General features: G+C 51.6%; 1 long non-coding RNA gene across 1 annotated transcript in view; it reads left to right on the top strand.

Annotated features, from left to right (window-relative positions):
- The window catches only part of LOC148052066 (uncharacterized), a 90,796-nt gene extending 72,691 nt beyond the window's left edge, over nucleotides 1-18,105 (top strand). The window contains exon 3 of the long non-coding RNA XR_015699137.1: nucleotides 17,370-18,105. This is a non-coding gene — a long non-coding RNA (uncharacterized LOC148052066). The remainder of the gene's footprint in view (nucleotides 1-17,369) is intronic.
- The last annotated feature ends 918 nt before the right edge of the window (nucleotides 18,106-19,023 follow it).

Here is a 19,023-nt window from a genome sequence, read left to right as displayed (position 1 = left end):
CAGAGTTCACATCGGATGCAAGCGTGCCTGTACAGCTGCATGCAGAGGCTCTTACTGAATCCAGCCGCCTCTGGAGCTGGCCTCTGTGCCCCAGGACCACACTCCCTTTCTCCAGGATTTTTCAAACAGCACTGTTGGTCTGGCCTTTGTGTTTGCTTAATGTCAGTGTTCCTTGGGGAATACTGTAGAGTAATAGCAAGCTGCACAGCCTGAAGTTGGGCTCCCGTATCATTTCTTCATTAATATTTGTTGTTCATAAATATATATTCACTCCTATTTATCACAAGAACACCAATTACCAACCATAAATTCTAACTGTGGGGAATATTTCAGTCCAGTTTTATTAAGAAGTGATTTTTTAAAATGTTGCTGAGGCTTTTAGCCAGTTATGTGCTACTAAATATTTAAACCTGTATCTCTTGCTGCATGCTGAATTACAGCAAGGGGATATTTAATGCTCCCATTTTTCCAGCGTAAATCTGTGAAAGATTGACTGGAAGAAAAATGCAGTCATGAACAGCCCACATACATGCCGAGTGCTCGCTTGCACCATACGCCCACTGGTGCATACCCGCTACAGGCAGTGATCCAGCCTGGAGGGGGGTGGATGCCCCCACAGACATTCTGGGGGCTGCCCCACTGCGCTGCGCCGGCGGGAGCGGGGCCGGGGCGCTGCCAGAGCGGGCGACATAGCAGAGCTGCTCTCAGGCTGCGCAAAGCAGCCGGCTCTCCTGGCCCGGCATGCGGCGTTCCTGCCGTCAGCCGTCAGAAGCTACGAGTGCCTGGAGGCCTGTTACCCACCAATTAAACTGTGAGTTTTATTGTTCGACCGTGAGCCTGGTTTATGATATGAAAAGCTTTCGACAGTTAAATAGTACTAATATTAACCACTCTCGCATAGGCTCTAACAGTCTCCCCCATTAAAAGTGTGATTAAGAAATTAATTCATCTGGAAGGGATTGGCATGTGGTGCTAAACAATGGAATAATGATTTTTTTTATTAAAGCTGTGTGGAGAGAGGAAGCCCTGTAGCTCTTGCATGATGGCTATGGTGGCAGCTAAATGGAGTAGGAGGACCAAGCCCCAGTATGGTGCCGGTTGCGGGTTCGCAGGGCAGGGAGGAGGCAGGTCAGGACAGCGGAGACTTTGCAGAGGCTGGCGAGGCGGATGGACTGTCCTGGCCCCCTGCGGTGTTGTGGGGCTCACTGCGGTGTTGCGGGGCTCCCTGTGGCAGGCCCGTGCCAAGCTGAGGGCTCTCCACCGGCTGCGGGCACTCTCTGCCCTTTGCCAGCCGCTGCGGAGACTCCACCAGCCCCGCAGGGATCAGGTCGCCAACAGGTCACCTCTCTGCTTTGTGGCCCCGTACTATGCTTGTAACATCCAAAGAGGCTTGAAAAAAGTGGTGCTTCAGGAGGTTGCAGAGCAGTGGTGCAGTGTTTGCTCTCGGCAGGGGAGGAACACCTGATGCCCCCATCGAATCTCCCGCACAGAGCTGCCACTGGGCACAGGATCAGGGCTGCCCAGGCTGTCCCTCCTATGCTCCGGTGCAGCCCTGGCCCCGGAGGCCGTGAGGGCTGGTGGGTGCTGTGGCCACTGATGGGGGCTGCAGAGCCCAGCGAGTCTGGAGTGGGGCACTGCTGGCACTGCATTAACCTGCTGGAGAGCTTAGCATACTACAAATGGCAATTAAATTCTGACAGACATGGTAAAAGCTTTAAAGTCCATCAACATCTGCTGGCAGGTGGCTTTAAAAAGCTGTTATTTGCTTCAGAAAAGCAATCAGAGATTATTCTTAAACAGCCCATTTGGGAATGAGCAGGGTTCTGGGTCTGGCAGTTTCCCTCCTGGCATCCCCTCTTCCTGCTGCTCCTCTCCCCTGTTCTTTTGCTCCCATTTTCTGACCTGTGGTGGTTCGTGGTCTGTGATGGGTCTCACAAAAGCTGAACTGCCATGGGGAGCAGCTCCTTTCCCACCCCTGCCATTTGTGTCCCAGGCTTGTCCCCAGCTCTTGCTCTGCAGCAGGGAGGCCCCAGGCATGGCAGGTGAGTGAAGGACGATGCTGTATGTTGCTGTGGGAAGCACACACTTCCAAACCAAGTTTCCTGATTGATCAAAAGACTCAGACAACTCCCCTTCACCCCTGGAAAATGCCAAAACCAGAACAAAAGGAAAAATGGCTTGTGAGACTGCCTCCACAGCAGTGCTGGGGTCTGTCGGGTGGGGGGTGGTACCCCTCTGCATAGGGGCAGCGCTGGCCAGCGAGGGTGGACTGGCTCCAGCCAGCGAGGGTGGACTGGCTCTGCTGGCTCGAGGGGCTGCCAGGGGAACGAGCTGTTTGCCCAGCACAGCGCACGCCGTCAGACTGTCTTCCCCGCTGCTTCCCATCTCCCATCCTGGCAAAGATTAAGCAAGGGAGGGAGAGAGCAGCCTCCAAAGTGGAGCTGCAGTGCTCTGAAGAGCTGTTGTTGTTGGAGACAATGGAGGGCAGAGAGGCTCCTCCGTGTCTTGAAGGAGTCACTGAATGCCAGCAGGAGCTGTGTGCTGTGCTTGCATACAGATACTGAGAATATTCATATTGTGATTTATTCCATTCTTTTTCTCCATTGATTTTAATTAAGTTCACTCTTTCCTGCCAAGCCTGGGGAACACAAGCAAAAATTAAAAATGCTGAAAGTCAGCTTGCTTTGCACTGGAGTCTTCCCAGCCTTCCAGAGAACAGAGGGAAAGGGGGCCCACACCACCACACAGGCATTTCATGTGCTTTGCTAGTCCCCAAATAATAAACATAAAATTAAAATCCTGTTAGGAGAATCACAAAAGCTATTATAGCTCAGCAGCTGATATTGACTCTGATCAAATCTTTTATGTGATTTCACAGCATTCTGGGCTACTCACCGTGCACACCCTGATCATGTTAGCTGTGGCTTAATTTTTTTTTTCTCTCCCCCACTGAAACAAAGCAAAAAGAATGGCAAGAAAAAACAATCTAATCTTGTGATATAAGTTTGTGTCACACTTTTAAAATGAGCAGCAGAGTAGCTAGTGCTGCTGTATCATCTTTGCAAGCAGAGTCCTCCTGGGAGCGGATGCTCACTCCTGCATTGAATGTGCTGGCCTCATCCTGCACATCGCATGGGCTGCTGGCATGGGAAACCCCCATGGGGGCACTGGCCAACGAGGATTTTATTTCCTGCATTGTGTCCATCACTCAGAGCACATCAGTGATGCTACTGCTGTCCAGTGGGGGTAGCAGGGATGCTCTGTAGTGTCACTTGCATGAAGTAACGTACGATGTTGCAGTGGTGCAACATACAACTTTTTAAACAATCTTGACTTTTGTCTGCCAACAACCAGTGCCTGCGGCGAGGCGAGGGTATCACTGAATCACAGACAGTGGCCTGGTCTAACCCTGCTCGAAGCAGGGCAGGACGGGCCCAGGTCTGCGGAGCAGCACGTCGCTGGGGCAGGAGTTGGGCACTGCACTTCACCTGCCGCTGATGGGCCGTCCTGGAGGCAGGTGGCAGCGGGACCGCTGGCTCTCCCAGCTCGAGGGAGTTTCCTCAGTACCTTCACTTAAAAGCACCTCATTGTTTGCATTGCTTTTATTCTTACAATAAATATTGTGATAGACACTGAGAGTACCAGAAATGAGATTAAGGTATCCCAGACCTGCATCTCTGCATATTTATATAGCCACAGCTTGTGCAGCTACAAACAGAGAAAGCAAAAACATGGAAACTTTTTTCACATTTCTTTCAAATATCACAGGCAAGCAGAAGTAGTCCCCAAAAGTAACATGCCTTAAATCAGAAACTGGGTTAAAGAACCTGCATTATATAGGTATCTATCTTCATGCTATTTTTCAACAGTTAGACTCATTCTTCATATCAGATAGGGTGATAAGAGGATAAAGGTACCTCTTATTCAACTCTAATTTTAATTAATATGGTCATCAAATTGGATATGAAAAATTAGGAAACCTCAGCAAAAATTCTGAAGGGATATAAAACAGGACAATTTACCGTTTGCCGACCTGGGCTCTCCTTTAGTCGCAGGCAGTCATGGTGACTTAGTTTCCAATAGATGTCTGGAAATACCTGCAGCAATCTCTTTACAAAGTTTAATGACCTTGGGTCATTTAGTTTTTGAAATATTTCAACTACTAGGGAATAAAAATGGCAAGAATGTTACAATTACACTCTAGAAGGTCATATCCATCTACCTTTGGCTAAAGGTCTGGATTCCCTCAAAGCTACCACCATCCAGCAGAAGATGAGCCCAGCTTGTTTAACTTGCTGCACGTCTTGCCCAGATGGATAAATGGTGAAATACCAGGGAGGATATTATGTTTCATGGTACTGGCCATTAGCTGGTGGGTATCAGCTTGCCCTGAGGGGACAGAAACCAGCCACAGTCCATTTTCTCCTATCTGAACCCACTGGTTATTTCAACAGAGCAAGAATTTAATGGCTCCCAAGGACAGGGTTAAATACACAAGGAGAGTGGGGGCAGGGGAAGCTCACGTGGCCCCACAGCCAGAAGGATTCAGTCCACGTTAGTGGGAACTTCCAGAAGTCTCCTGCAGACTGTCCCCGCACCTCGTCCCTGCAGCTCCCCGGCAGCCAGAGCCCAGCTCTGCGCCCCAAGCCGCTGCGCCCTGCCCCAGAGCAGCTGCTCAGGCTGCGATTTCACAGCCCAGCAGGGCTTCCTGGGAGCTTCTTTTGGAGTTGGAGGGTGATTTTTCTCCACCTCTCCTTCTTCTTTAGCAATATCCTTGTCTTGCTAGCGCTCACAGGACCCAGCTGGGTGGTGGCACTAGGAAAAACCAGGTATATGAACAGTTCATGGTTGTGGTTTCCTAAGACATCTGGTTTCTTCTGTCATGGCTTGAGCAAAACAGAAAGTGGGTGCACTCATCTCTTCCCCAGGGAAATGCTGTTTTGACTGGTTATATTTTTGGCAGTATGTTCCCAGTTAGAAATCCAAGGTTAGTCCCAGTTAAAAAGCCTTGGTAACTGCTCACTCCTTGTGACCATGTAACACACCATAGCTATGGCAACAGAGCGCCAGTCCAGATGCTGAAGCCTCTCATGCGCTTTCCAGGCGGAGGTGATCTCTGCAGAGCCCTCCTGGCCCTGTGGTCAGAAAGCGCCATGCCGCTGCAGCAGGGGCAGTGGGCTCCACTGCCCACCAGCCCTTCCTGAGCTGTGGCACCTGCCGGGCACAGTGACGTGTCCTGGACATGAGGAGAGGAGCTGACAAGCGTCACAGAGATGGAGGGACTGGAAAGCAAGTGTCACTGGGTCCAGCTGTGACCTTCATGCCGTCGCACACTTGCTGCATGCACAGTGGAGGGCACAGCTGTGCCAGGGACTGGCTCCTGATGCTCATTTTACCCCCTGATAATGCAGGGTTCAGCACACGGCGGGCCGGTGCCACGATCCTGCTTGTGATGCTGGGGGACAGCCACAGCTGGAGGAGCAGGCTCGTGGGAGGCCTGAAACCGCAGACACTCTTCTCCGCCGGCAGAACAGCCAGGACGAGAGAGGAGCCCACAGAAACAGGCTAGGAGTGGAGCCGTGGGCAGGGTGACGGGGGCGCATGGCATGGGGCAGTTCTTCCCTGCCGGCCCCGTGGGCTGTGACAGCCTGGTTCACTGCTCCAGGAATTAGACAAAGCTGCCAGAGAAAAGCTGCCTGGGACAGCTACCATGGCAGAGGTCAGGGACACCAAAGGTACCAGCACCCACAGGAAAGCAGGAGAAAAGTTGTGGATGCTGCAGGCAGCCCTATCTGTCCTCGGCAGGCTGAGGCATCTCCAGACTCTCCGGGACAGAGCAGATGCAGGCAAAGAGCAGAGGGATGGATGACAGCCAGATGCTTTCCATGTATGAGCTTGGCACCAGCAGGAGTGAAGTGTGGGTTTGAGACTGCTTGCATTTCCTCCTGGATGTGACTTCCCAAAGTGCCTGCCATGTGGCTTGGCACAGAGAGCTGGGATGAGATGGGAGAAGTGAGGGACACTGGCAGCCCCGGGCTGGCAGCGCTGGCGGGCACAGGCTGGGTTGGCTGGTGCCAAGTGGCTGAGCCTGCTCGAGGCAGAGGAAAGGGGGCACAGCAAGATGGTGCTGATGATCCTGAATGGGAGGGTTTGGTGGGGATGCCAGGGTCAGTGGGGACACACTGGTGACACCAGGGCAGGCGGTGCACTCCTCACTTAGATGATTGCATCCTGTGTGGCTCTGTCTTATTACATAAAAAATCAACTTCGGCATAAATGTCAGCTGATTCTGAGCTGGTGTTACACAAACAGGCTTCTGAGTGACAGAAAGAGTCTTCATTAAGCACATTTCTGGAGTCCTCTGGCTGGATCTTGTGCAACGTCCACAACAACATCACTGCAGACAGACAATTTGGGGCCCAGCCTTTGGATTAACCCATGAAAATCAATCCTCACTCAATCTCAGCCTTTGTATCGTGTATTAATTACGTTATTAAAAAAGGGGATGATGAAATAGTCTCAAATCAGTCACTTTGACCAGAGGGAGGTAATCTGGCTCCTCCTGGCCAAGGAAGATGCCCTCAGAGAGAGCCCCTGTCCCTCATCACCACAAACCCGTGCCCCTCTCCAGCCGGTCACCTCTCTGGACGTAGGGGCTGGTAGGTGCTGCTCCAGATGAGCGGGCTTGTTCTGCCTCCCTCAGACCGCAAGATTCTGCATTGCGAAGCGTTGATCAGGGCCACTTCCATCCTCCAGTGGCCAGGTCGGAGGAAACCTCTTCCAGGGGTGCCTGGACTCTGGGGGAGGCAGCAGTGCAAGTGTCTGAGCCCTTGAGAGGAGCCAGAAGGGCCAGGCTGTGTTACAGGAGCTGCGTTACAATAAGGCAACAAGGGTTCCGAGTCTTTCAAATGAATGTTTGCTAAATGCAAATGCATGTGTGAAATGCAGATAAGTGTGTATTAAACCTATCCTAGCCCTCTCAGCAGTGTGCAGTGCCTGGAGCCTGTTTGCTTTGCTGCAGTTCCTTTACTTGCTAACTGTTGAGCTCTGCTAATCTCAGAGGTAGCTGTTGTGGGGACAGTCAGCCCCTGTAACCAAGGGTGATTGGGTTAATGGGAACCTCTTAGAGCTGCCAGGAAAGGGAATGTGTGCTGAGGTTTGCTATGTTTGATCCTTTTCTCTCTCTGGTGATGGTCTGCTGGAGGAATATCCCTTGTGGGCTTTGCACAGGCTCTTCTCTTGCTGCATTTCATGTTTGCGTTGGCTGTAAGACAACGCTTCAAAACCAGGGCTAAACCCAGCCAGTCTATTGTGTGCCAGCGTGCTGTTGTCTCTCATACTGTTGTCAGTAATGAAAGTGGCCCGAGAAGCAGGGTGTCCCTGGACTGTGACAGTCTGACCAAACTCTGAGTGCTTTTGGGGGAGAACTGGCTGTTCTGCCTGCTGCCTGACACCTTCCTGGCTGCAGGGCCCAGCGATGGCACCCACAGCTCAGGAGCTGGGCTGCACCAGGGCATGGTGGCCACGTCAGCCTGCCCCGGCATGCCTGGAGCAGTGAGCTCACCCTGCCATCATGGCAAACTATTATTTATGCTTTCAGCTACTGCTAACTCACAGATAATTAATGTCAGAAAGCTGCCATGGTGCCATTGCTAATAGCTCAGCAAAAGGAGACGCATTGGTCAATTAGCAACTATTTGAAGTGACAGTACCAGCAAAGGGCAGATCCAGCTGCCAGCCCCCTTGGCGAATATTGTTAAGATCAGAGATTTGTCAAGGCTCTGGTTGGGGAGATGGTGGGGACCATTGGAGGAGGAGAAGGACCCGCAGGCAGAGCCTTTGCCCTGTGCTCACTGTGGCTTCCTTTGGGGCTGGACCAGGCACTGACTGCCTGGCCCGGTTGCGAAGGTGTCATTGTCCTGCTGTCCTGATGTGGGAATGTGGCGGAATTGCGGAGAATTGGCTGCAATGACAGACTGCCCTTTCCTAGGAGAGAAGCTCTGTTCCTCTGGAGAAGTCCATGTTATGACTTTTGCAATATTGGGGAAGTATTAAATTAGAGAGAGACCTCTGAGCAAAGGAGATGTAATATCTGCATATGTGAAGGCCTCCAACTGTAGGCACAGCAATATTAGAGGATTTGTGAAGTTAAACGCTATTCTTTCATCCCGGGGCTGATGCCATAAAATGAGACACCACGATTCACTCGGAGATAAAAACACATGGAGGATGTGGGTAGATCTGTTGTATCCCCTCGCCAGGGGGATCAGCTACCTGAACTGCTGTTTGTTGCTCCAGCTCTGACACTGGGATCTTTCCCCATCGCAGTGTTTGGAGCTCAGGGTGCAGCAGGGCTGGGGAGGTGCCTGATTTGCTTTTAGCAGCCTGTGCTGTTCTCACTTGTCAGCTCTCAGGGTGGTCTGGGACCCCAGCAAAGGGGGGAGAGCGGCAGGGGAGAGCGGCAGGGAGCAGTGCCTCGAGTGCCAGCAGAAAGAAAGAGCAACTGTCAGCCATTGCTGGAAAGGCCATGGGAGAAGCTTGGGGTGCCTGGGTGGGTGCAGAGAGCAGAGAGGTCAGAGTGAGGGTGCACGTTACTTCATGTCTGCATACAGGTACCAGCCTGTGGACACAGCCCAGCAGCAGCATTTCTGCCAGACTGGGGCTGGCATGTCTGCAGAAGAGGGACTGATCCCCCTTCCTTCAGCACCGGCTAGGCAGATTTCCCATGCCCATGAGGAGCCTCAGAACTGCCTGAAACTGTGCAATCACCTGGAAACCAGCTCCTGGGAGCCCCCCATGCTGCGCCGGGGGACTGGTCCGTGGTGCCAGGAGGAGGAACGCTTTTGGAGCCGCTGTTTCCTGCAGGACTTGTGCTCCCTGCCGCTGGCACCAGCTGTAAGCAGAGCATGCCCATGGGACCTCGCAAGGAGGCTGCCGTCTCCACAGGGCAGCTGTCCTTTGCAGAGTTGTGTGTGTTTCCACGGCCGTGGTACCTTTTTCTGCCGTTGTCTGAGCGATGTTGGTGTCAGTAGCTGGGATTATTTTTGCTTTCGTATAGCAGGAGACTCTGATTACAGCCGGTCTCCTTCAGGAAATCAATGCTTTAATATTCAGTCTCGTCCGATGAGGGCTAAATTTTATTCCTAGAATAACATTTAATTAAGCACTCCGGCTCTCTGTCTGTGATGCACTAGTGATCTGCACAGATGCACTTACCTTCATCAGCTCATTTAAAACTAGCCGGAACTGAAGTTAGAATAAACTGTAAAATTTATGGGCTGTTCCCTCCCTTTTTAATTAGCACCGTAAGTGTGTGACAAGAGGCCTCGGGCCAGGGGAAGGAGCCATTTACTTGTTTACTGGTACCCAGCTTGCTCTGCAGCCTTGTCCAGCCACATCCCCCCCTAGATGGAGCTCTGCAAAAACATTTGAAAGCAAGAAAGCAGAAGTCTCCTGTTGCCCTGCAGCCCCCCTACACCTGTCATCAGAAGAATCTTGGGTTTGACCTTTGTGCTGGGGTGGGAAGGAGCTGATCCCATGGTCAGCAGGCAGGAGTAGGATGGGGCACCCAGGTCCCCTGAGCGGGGTGAGAGCCGGGTGGGTGCAGCGGGGCGGCCTCCTCCATAGGTAACGGCTGCGTGGCACCTGCTGCTTAGCGGTGTCGGCAAAGAGGAGCCAGCACTGGAAGCAACCGGGACTGGGCCGTGCTCTACCAGCAGAGCAGCCCTGGGACCAGCACTGCGCTCTCTGCTCTGGCCATGCCTCTCAGCTCTTGCTCTGGCCCTGGGGACTCTGGGGCAGTTCCTCAGTACCAGCACTGTTTCCCTGAAGCCTGCCGTGCTGCCCTGCTTTCTACCTCCCATCTCCCTCCCTCCCCTCATCTTGCAGAACAAGCAGAGGGATTGGCTTTTGCGGTGTCAGCTCCTAGACACCAGGATCCCCCCTCGTCCTTTCCATGAGTGCCCTCCAGCACACCAGTCTCTTTCTGGCATCAGGGGGTTTTGCTCCAGGGACAATGGGATGATGGTATCAGAAGAAAAACAGATGTTTGACATAGACTGGTGCTGCCTTTGTGCCTGAGCAGTTTCTGCCTTGCTGTGCCATGACCGTCCCTCCTGCCCTCACAGCTCACAGCTCTGCTGGCCCCTTGCCTTCCCCTGTGGGCTCTGTGCAGACCCACTCAGTCTGTACTGCTAGTTAATGGATGGTTGATCACTAGATGGAAACCCAGCTCAGATGTAAAATCTGGCATTTCACAGGTTGCAGACCAGAGGGGACAGCTCTGCTTATCCAGTCTGACCTCCTGCCAAAGACCTGCCAGAGCAGGAGGGGCAAGAGGAAGCAGCTGCCCAGGAGGGGCTGCAGCAGAAAGAGCAAGAAGGGAAAGTGCAGCTGGTTCTTCGAGTGCACCCTAGGTGTTCAAAAGCGCAGCAGATGCAAGAGGCAGTCAATTGAACAAAGTGATGGGGATGTCCCTCATGATGATTCTTTCATTATCAGCCAGAAAATCTTAGACTGTAATAGCAAAAATGTGTAAATGAGTGGAAAAAAATCTGCCTATGTCATTGCATGAAAGGGAGATGAAGAGAGATGAAGACTGAGTGTCAGCACAGCTGATAAGGAGAGAAGCTGAGTAAAGCAAGAGGGGTGGGGGCAGCGCATTTTCATACTGCAGAGGAAAGTACATGTTGCATCAACATGGTCATTACTGGTTGTGAGACATTACAAAAGCCCTGGGCAGTTTTGCAGACAGTTTGGCATTAATGCATACAAAGACACTGGAGGCTGAGGACAGAGTTGGAAGCAGGGAGCGATGCTGAGGGAAGGGGTGGTGTGTCTGAGATGCTTCCCAGGGCTCCCCAGTACTGGACCCCCCCCAGAAATGAGGAGCAGTGGGAGGACAGAGACCACAGCAGGGAAGGTGCTCTGCAGTGCAGGAGAAGCTCAGTTCTCCTTATGCCTAGCTTGGAGGGAAATTAAACGAGTTACTCCTTTCTCTTTTGTTGCCTCTTGGGACATTTCAGGTAACCACTCTGGACACTACTGGTATGAATCTCTGGCAGGCAATGCTGCACAAAGCTTCGTTGGTATCACCTGCACCACACAAGGACTGACACAAGCAACTTCTACTTTCATGAGTATCATGCCGAAACTGGTGGAGAGTTTCCTTCTGAGGGACCGAGCACTTAAGTCCCAGGAAATAACTGGTGCCTGACCTGGAGGGCTGCAAGAGCAGGGCAGCTGCATTCCTGAATGTGGTACAGGTGGTATCGCACACGGTGCTGTGCTGCCTCATGGCCACAGAACGCTGACCTATCTTTCCACCTTATCCCTGGCTCTTACTAGTGCTATTACTCCTTTGGTTTCACAAGCACTAAATTCACTCACAAATTTTATATATATATAAAAGACATACTGTCATAAAATCAGCTAGCTGAGCATTCCCCAATGAAAATGAAATGCTGCTGCTCCTCAGAAGAAGTGCTGGTTCTGGATCATTTGTCTATTAAATATTTGGCAAAGTCTGACTGCATCCCTAGTGTCCTTCTCTCACTGCTCAGCACTTGCCAGTCCCCGGATGCAGCCTCATTCCTGCAGCTATGAAGGCAAAATATCCCATGCTAGAGGTCTGTGCTGCCAGTTATTGATTGATCTTTCTTGCCACTAGAGCTGGGCAGCGTGAATTTGTGCTGGTGGATGTGTTTGGCTTTGCAGGGGCAGAGCTGTGTATTGTTTGATCAAAGCGGGGCATCTGCAGAGCCAGCCTCGCATGGAGCAGGGCAGCAGGGTCCTCATTGTCCATTGGGATGTGGGCTGCAAGTCTGCATGGCAGAGATCCCACCAGCGGCCCAGTCATCTTGACTGCAGTCCATCCTTGTAATGATGCTACTTATAGAAAGCATGGATCTCCTGTGGCTGGGCTCAGGGGCTCCAGAGCGTTTATAAACCCAAGGAAAACGCTGTGAATTCTGCTGACTTGACAGACAGTGAGAAAGATGTTGGATCGGCTGCTGACCCCTGGGGAAGCGGCAGAGGTAGGTACAGTGCTCAGAGACTCCCTGGAGGGTTGGAGTTAATGTGTTTGACTCATACCGCAGGAGCAAAATGTTCTGCTGTCTCAAAGCAGCACTGGGGAAACGAGGGCAAGAGAGCTGTGTCTGGCCTGTTTAACAGGCAGGAGCAGGAACGTGGATGTCACTTCAGAGAGCCGCTCCTGCTGCTGCTGTGCTCTCGCAGAGCGCGACCGTTCCCTTCCCCGCCTGCCGTCACCGTGAGCTCCCAGCCTGCGGGGGTGAGTCTGGTCTCCCTGCCCTGTGTGCCCCTGCTCTTAACGGGACATGTGGTGTTGCTTATCCCTGTGCTGCTCCCATTGCGACTCAGCAGAGGCTGTTCTCGGGGAAGCTCGAAGCTGCAATTGCTGCCAGTGGTCCTTCAAGAGGTGGCTGGGTGCAGCTTTTGCTCCTGTACCCCATTGCCATGGAGACAATGGTGCACTGCAGTGGCACGGGTGCCCGATACCATTACCTTCACAGTCTGACTTTCATGCTGATGTGTCTTCAAAGATAAAATGCTTTGATTCTACCTAAACTTATGAAGGATTCTCATACACAGCTGGGATGGGGCAGCTGAGAGAAGAAGCTTTGTTTGGCCAAGTCTCCATAGTTCCCTCGTTTCTGATGCAGGCCTGATGATAGGGAAGTGGGATACTGCCAGCAGTCCCAGCTCACACAGCTGTCTGCCCGTCTGAAGGTGCAACCTGAAGTGAAACCAGGAGCCAAATGGCGGCTCGGGGGTGAGGTCGGTGTGTCCTGGAAGCACTTTACAAAAGCTCCTGCTGCCTGAGCAAGCGGTGAACCAGCACAGCGAGGAACCTGGACTGGCTGCGAACAGGAGCTGGTACACAGCCCAGATCCCTGTAACAGCTTTCCCATCACTCCCTCGTGGACCGTGATGATTTTGATGGGCACATAACACAGTTTGAGGATTATTATATTTTTAGAAAGACTGAAGCTTTGAAAGATCCCCCCAAACCAAATCCAAACCACAGAATGGTCAACTCTTGTCAGCATTAATGCCACTGAGCAGCTGCTGGCAAGGACAAAGGGGATGGGGTTTGCAAGTTCAGCTCTTGGCCTTTTTGGGGCACCTTGGCTGCTGTGCCAGCAGGTAGAGGAATGTTATAGCTGAGCCTGAAACATTTTGCCGGGGCATTTCTCTTGGCAAGTTCATGATCTTTTCTGCCTCAGCTGGGAAGCCAGCAGGACTGAATAAATCTCCAGGCCAACAAAAGCCCAGGATGTTTTCACAATTGCCAGGATTTTATTAATTTACAAGTACATTGTTGAATTTCTTCCTTCCTAACAACAGCTTTCACTTAGATGGGGACTCCTTTAGTGTGTTTGGGTGTGCACAGTAGGCAAAACTAGTAAAACTCTGCAAGGAAGTCACCTGTCAAATACTTGTGCCATTAATGCCAGTAAACTGCAAATGTGATAAGACCGATTTGGTGCTTTCATTTGTCAGGTCTTGCAGCGTTTTGTAGAAGGCGGACTGCCTGCCTCCCCGGTACCCTGGGAGGACCTGACCCTGGGAGGAGCTGGCCCACGCCACCCACCTGGTGGGGCACGAGGCTCTCACACAGTCTGCAAGTTCCACCAATGCTTAGTGCAAAAAGAGGCTCTTCCTTCACCCCATTGTCTTTAAGTTCTTTGTGTTTCTGGTCACTGGAGAAGTTAATTTGGCATTTTTGCCTTTTGTAGCTCAATAGTATGACCTGCTTTAAATACATACTGGCACCTCCATTGAAAGGACCCAAGTGGCCCCAGAACCTGAGCAAGCTGATACATTACTACGATATTTCCCACTGCTTCCAGGGTGAAAGACTACTATTTTTATCTATGTTTTGGGACCTGCCAACCCATTCCATAACGAGAGTTAAATGAGCTACTGAGACCAAAGCAAAAGAGCAGGGGTGTTTTAGACTGGCAGATGGTGTGTGTGGGCTGATTGTCAGGATTACAGTCCCTGCCTGTGCAGGTGCACCTCTGCCTTAAGGAGGGGTGAAAAGCCGGGAGCTGAGCTTTCCCCTCGGAGGTGGGCAGCACATAAAGCAGTGCCTGCAATCACCTGTGGTGACAGTGGCTCTGTCTGACTCAGAGAGACAGCAGGATCTTCACCACCCACGTTTCCAAACCCATCTTTGGTGGGTTGTTGCATCCCTTGCAGTGAGCAGCACTGCAGTTTTGCACCTGTGATCCAAGCACACCCTTTGCTAGTGTCTTTACCCAACCCCTTAACTGAGTTTCTTTCTATTGCCCACTTAGTCAAGGTGGGCAACAATATTGTCCAAATTTAGCTTGTACCTGTGTTCCCACTTGGGGCCTCTCAGCCATAATAGGTATCTCCTCTGTGCACAGCCAGAAGGAGACTGTTCAGCCCCGGCTGCTCCTTGGTCGTGGGCGTTGTGTCAGCTGCAGCTCCTGCATCTGCAGGAGAGCAAGGGGTGGCAGATGTGGCTCAACAACTTTCTCTGCAGAAGTGATGGGGCAAGTGCAATTTTTAAGCTGGTTTCTATCCATCAAGAGCTGGTGTCCCAGACGCATCTTTTTCATTCTTAGTGTCTAATTTACCTACTTTTGTCTTTAAGGAATACCTTCTCCAGATCTCACTTTTTCCTGGTCCTGGTCTCCACCATCGCTGTCTTTTCCTGGCCCACATTTTTTACACCACGTCCATCCTCAGCGGTGCTCTCAGTCAGATTCCACGTTCTGCAATAAGCCTGCAAGAACAGTTAGTGCCTTCACAGGCTGCCTCACTCTGCGCGCACAGTGTCCTCTCCATGCTGTAGCCAAGGGCAGTGGCCCATCCTGCTGTGATGTGTGTTCAGGAGTACATGTCCTGTCCCCTGAGGTGGCTCTCTGTAGAGCTGCTTGTTAATCCTAAGGGTTGTTTTCGCTAATGGTTGATGCTGCGATGTGCTGGTGCAACTGGCTGGGGCCAGCCCTCAGTGCTGAGTGTCTTAGCATCAGTGGCTGGGTAACGAGGAGCGTCTGACAGGAGATGCCACGACCTGGCCCCCTCCCAGCCTGGGGACATCTGTCTGCACAAATCCCCCTTCCCACGGGGCAGCCAGGCACAATCCTTGACTGGAGCTGAGTTAGGACTCAGGAGGGTGCCTTGCACTGCCATTACCATTGCTGTTCTGATTAGGGACATGGTTACTAAGATAGTGTGGTTTTCCTTTTTCCTTCTTAAATTTTACAGGGTTTTTTAGCAATATTTTTCTCTTGTATTTTCCTTTACTGCTGCATTGTGCTCCCTACTGGAGCAGGCTGCCAGGGGTTATCACAGACTGCAGGCTGCACGTCCCTGCTCACGTTTATGGTACGAATAATGTTCCCAGTGCTTCTCATTTGTACTCCTGAACAGCCAGGCTGGGTCTGCTTAGCATCTCCCAGCCAGCTGCGGAGGAGCAGGTGACAGAGAGAGGCAACCCGGTTCCTGTGCTGGGTGTAAATGAACAGCTGTGCACTGGGGATGGGTGGAGCAACGCCGAGCCAGCAGCAATGGGGCCGAGGGTTTGCTTCAGCGCAGAAGATATCCATTTCCACTCTGCTTTGGTCCCAGAGGGCTCCTCTGCCCTTCGCCCCCAACCTGCCCATGTTCAGGGGCTCTGGACGGGCGGGAGGATTGGCTTCCTCCAGCTGCTCCCCATTGCTTCTGCCGTGCTCGCAGCACAGCCGCCCAACCTGCCCGGCTCCCGCTGGCACCTCTCCAGCCGCAGGGCTTGGGGATCTGTTCTGGTGCCAGACGGCCCTGCTTTCAGGGGAGGAAAACAGGACGCAAGCTGATGCAGAACAGCCTCAGTGATAAGGACCTCTGGCAGGAGGGAGGCGATGTGGGTACAAGCTAACGTACAAATAAGGGGACCAGTCCTGTTCTTTAGAGCCTCATCTCCTCAGGGACAGGCTGGCGTGGCAGATCCCACCCAGGGAATGCTGCGGGAAGCTGGGATGTGAGGGTCTGGCCCAGCAGTGGAGCGTGGCCATGAGGTTTCCCACAGCCGATTCCTCCCTTTGGAGTCTCCCGAAGCTGGTGGGCTTGTGTGGCAGGCAGGGCCCCTCCCCTCTGGGTAACAATTAATGGGAAATACCTTCAAGTGATTAAAAAAATCTAAACAGGTTAATTATTTCCAAAAAGAGAAAAGAAGAATTAAAATGGTTTCTGTGGGTACATTTAAAATACAATCAATAATTTATCAGACAATTTTCATTCAACGATGAGGAATTAGGAGGCTTCAAACCCTCCAAAACTTTATCTGCACGGGAAAATGTTTAAATTATTTATTTTCCTTCCTGTGGCGCCTGCCGGGGGAGCAGCCTCACCAGCCAGCCCTGCACGCCTGTGCACGTTTCCCAGGGGCTCCGGGAGCAGTGTGGGGAGCTGGCCAAGGCATGGTTGCTGCTGCCAGTGTGGGTGCAGGACCTGGAGGGTGCTGCTGGGCAGGGTTCACCCGGAGATTGGCTTGCTGGCCCCCCACACGTCCTGCAAGAGCTCCAGAGATGGGTGGCCTTGACCCGCCCATGTGCCACTGGGAACCTCCTGGGCCGGGAAGGGGTCTATCCGTCCGCCCACACCTTGGCATGGGGCTGGGTTTGTGGCAGGGGCTCAAACTGGGGCTCTTGGTGGAGGAGGGTGCTGTTCCCAGGGCACTGAGTGGCTTTGGGCAGGCTGGATACCAACAGCAGCAAAGCTGCAGGAACCCAGCCCTGGGATATAATTAACCCCTAGGGAATTCGGCAAAGTTGGAAATGAAAGAGAAGCCAGCTGGAGTTCATCGTCCACCCCATGAAAAAATCTGCGTACCATAAATAACGGAAGGGGCATAGGAGCTGCTATGAAGAATCCTTCATCATCTGTGGAAATATGCCTGGTTTTACACAAAAAACAAATATAGTGAATTGAAAATAAATGGCATTATTAGCAGAAAGGGAGTCCCTAATTAACCAGATATAGTCCATTACTGTAGCCTTCAATTCATTAAATTGCATAATTACATAAAAACACTGTTGATGTGCTATTCAGTATATCTGGTATTGTCTTCCTAACAATTAGCTCTATAATTGTCAGTTTGACAGGGTAATTAAAAATGTTTAAAGATGTTGTGTCAGCCTTTTCTCCTTTGCTGAGCGCAGTCGGATGTCTCTGGAAGATGATTTTCTACCTGACTGGGCCACAGTTTTGTTTTTGATTTATACCAATGTGTTACAGGAATGACCAGACTCGTGGATTACTTTGATGTTCCTGCTAGGCTGATTTTTAGAAGTCGGAGAAAAATAACTCCTGATGTCATTTTCATTTACTTTTAGGAAATCTGTGGTCCCATCCCCCGGTTCACGCTACTGGTGACGTGACTTTCTTCCAAGCAGTTTTACAAGACGGAGCGTTGTGAAATCTGACATTTGTAGCCCTAGATCTTGGTTCTGTTTGCTGTGTAAAACCTTTCACCCCACATGTATTTTTTATGAATGGATTGAAAAACACAAGAAATAAAGCCTATAGCTCCAAGTTGTGTCGCTATGTGCGGAGCAGGGGCTGCTCAGCCAGCGCGGGCAGCCCCGGGGAGCCGGGCAGGGCCCTGAGCATAAGGCTGCTCCGGGTTGCAGGGAGCTCTTGTGCAGAGACGCTTCCAGCTGTGCCAGGCTCAGGCGCAGGCGCGATGGTGGCAAAATGCTGCGGAGAAGCACAAGACCAGCGGGTCTGCATGGCGCTGGAGGGGTGCAGGTGGCATGATGCCCTGGGCACGACGGCGGGGAGCAGGACAGGAGCCTGGACGTGCTGGGAGCCCAGGAACGAGCAGCTGACAGCTGGAGCCGTGGGAGGCAGCCCAGGAACGCGCACACCCAAGCCCTGTGTTGGGAACGTGCTGTAAAGGAGGCAGTTTCTGGAGCACTTCATGGCAATCGCCCTCAGTTCTGTTCTTTTAGGGCGGTGATTGCCACTTTGCATGGTCAAAACCCTGACTTATTTCCCTTTTCAACAAAATAAACCTGAATATTCATTGCTGAGAAGTGATAAATAAATCTGTCCTCACACCCAAGAGCTTTGCCAGCTGGGTTTTGGCTGGATGGGAGTCTGTTTGTGAAAGCTTTCAAGGATTTCTGAAAATACTCTGTTTTGAATCATTAAACGAACGAAGTGATCTGGTCTTCTGGAATAAACAGTAATCTCGTGGAAGTGAAGTCTGAACTTCTTTCTTGGCAAAACAATTTCCAACACTTCTCTCTCTCTCTTATTTTTACATTTTTATGTGTATTTATGTTTATGTTTATTTTTGTTCTTGGACATTGTTTCTTACACCACTTCTTTTTTGCTACAGCAGGCTCCGTGAAGATCACACACTTATCCAAGTACTCAACGGCATTCAGCTGAAGGAGTCCCCTCCCCGCACGCCTTCCCCTCGTAGCCAGAAGTGTGACTCCGAGTCCAGATGGCCCTGTTCCACCACTCTCTAGCCATTAGTTTGTATTCAGTATTCATAATTGCTTCACTAACTGAGAAACTTTACAATCTGTTGCAGGCCATTATATGCAAAACCATGCCCAAATAATTGATCCCCTGCCATCCAAATTGCAGAAGTGCTCGAGCGTTTTGTAATCTTACAGAAAAGGTTTGTATTCTGAGTATTTCAAACATATATTAAAATAAAATTGACAATGAGATAACAAGGCATAGTTTTACAGCGGCTCTGTCATTAAGTGATCACGCACCCATACCTGTGCACTGAGGCAGTGTCCTGCTGAGAGTGTTATCTCTCTAATGCGCAATCTGGAGCTGAACCGATGCAATTTACTCCTCTGATATTCCACGTTTGCCAACCCCATCTCGCCACTGCTGCGGCGTGCTCGTCCATTCGCCACGAAGCAGGCAGAATGCCTAATGTTCGGGTGGGAGAAGGGGGCCGCAGCCCCGCTGCGGGGCAGCTCCCTGGAGGAGGCACACGAGCTGTGCAGCCCTAGCGCT

Source organism: Nipponia nippon, unplaced genomic scaffold, assembly GCF_047370975.1.
Source record: "Nipponia nippon isolate SJK-2023a ecotype South Korea unplaced genomic scaffold, ASM4737097v1 scaffold_5, whole genome shotgun sequence".
Lineage (NCBI taxonomy): Eukaryota > Metazoa > Chordata > Aves > Pelecaniformes > Threskiornithidae > Nipponia > Nipponia nippon.
The sequence above is the reverse complement of the archived record's forward strand: the minus strand, read 5'-3'. Positions and strand labels throughout refer to the sequence as shown.